This window comes from Mus caroli, chromosome 10, assembly GCF_900094665.2.
Source record: "Mus caroli chromosome 10, CAROLI_EIJ_v1.1, whole genome shotgun sequence".
Lineage (NCBI taxonomy): Eukaryota > Metazoa > Chordata > Mammalia > Rodentia > Muridae > Mus > Mus caroli.
In genome coordinates, this window is record NC_034579.1 from 110353406 (window position 1) to 110355058 (window position 1653).

Here is a 1653-nt window from a genome sequence, read left to right on the forward strand (position 1 = left end):
GAAAGAGTTTTCTCCCTTTGGATCAATCACCAGTGTGAAGGTGATGCTAGAAGATGGGAGAAGCAAAGGGTTTGGCTTTGTCTGTTTCTCCTCTCCTGAAGAGGCGACCAAAGCTGTCACCGAGATGAATNGACGCATTGTGGGCTCCAAGCCTCTGTATGTCGCCCTGGCCCAGAGGAAGGAAGAGTGGAAGGCTCACCTGACTAACCAGTACATGCAGCCTGTAGCGGGGATGAGAGCACTCCCTGCCAGTGCCATCTTAAATCAGTTCCAGCCTGCAGCTGGTGGCTACTTTGTGCCCGCAGTTCCACAGGCTCAGGGAAGACCCCCATATTACACGCCTAACCAGTTACCACAGATGAGGCCTAATACACGCTGGCAGCAAGGCGGGAGACCTCAAGGCTTCCAAGGAATGTCAATTGCCCTGTGGCAGTCTGGGTCTTGTCCAGCTCTTCGACATCTGGCTCCTACTGGTAATGCTCCGGCCACTCATGGCCTTCCTACTACTGCTCAGAGAGTCGCAGCCCTGCCAAACCTTGCACCTCGGGCCACAGTTGCTGCCCCCGCTCCCAGGGCTGTGGCTCCATACAAGTATGCCTCCAGTGTCCTGAGCCCACACCCTGCCATCCAGCCACTGCAGGCCCCCCAGCCTGCAGTCCACGTCCAGGGTCAGGAGCCCCTGACTGCCTCCATGCTTGCTGCAGCACCCCCCCCCCCCAGGAGCAGAAGCAGATGCTGGGGGAGCATCTGTTCCTGCTTATCCAAACAATGCATTCAAACCTGGCTGGGAAAATCACCGGGATGCTGCTGGAAATCGACAACTCTGAGCTGCTGCACATGCTGGAGTCCCCCGAGTTCCTCCGCTCCAAGGTAGATGAAGCCNTGGCAGTCCTGCAGGCTCATCATGCCAAGAAAGAAGCTGCCCAGAAGGTGGACACTGTTGCTGCTGCTACCTCTTAGACAAGGAAAAAAGAGTCGAAAGCCAAATAACCCCTCACGGCATCCAGCTAAGGTCTGAAGACATCCTAGTTTGTCTGTGGACCTCCACACCGAGAACCAAGTTGCAAATTCAATAGGTCATTTTGTATCAGAAGGTCAATTATGAAGCACCTATAATTTTTCAACTATAAGAATATCTCTGGGTTCTGTTGTGACCCAGATGATAACTTTTTTTTTTCTATTGTGGGTTCTGGGTTTTTTTTTTTCCCTCATCCCAGAAACTGGTTTTGATGTACCCAAGACTTAAGTTTCTCAAATAAAGGAAATAACATCTCCATAAATATGAAAAAAAGAAGCTTCACTCTTTTTTTTTTGTTTTCTTGTTTTGACTATTTACCCTAGGTTTTCCTTTGTAGCCCTAGCTGTCCTCAAACTAGGTCTGACAACCAGGCTAACCTTGAGATCAGAATTCCACCTGCCTCTACTTCTCTGCCTGATCTGCTTCTTTTCCTCAGGTTCTGATTTTGCCACCAGACTGGGCAAAATCTTGCCTCCTTAGGCAATGCAAATAGATGCTAGGATTATGGGTTTAACACCCAGCTTTGCACAATGTAATATTTGGGAGGGTCCTTGAAGTATAGAGTATAAATAACTAACTGGAGTCTTCTCTGAATCAAAAGGCCAAGGACTTGCCCTCAACAATCCATGGATAAA

General features: G+C 49.5%; 1 pseudogene; it reads left to right on the top strand.

The window, feature by feature from the left end:
* Positions 1 to 988, top strand: part of LOC110302759 — a 2867-nt pseudogene extending 1879 nt beyond the window's left edge.
* The last annotated feature ends 665 nt before the right edge of the window (positions 989 to 1653 follow it).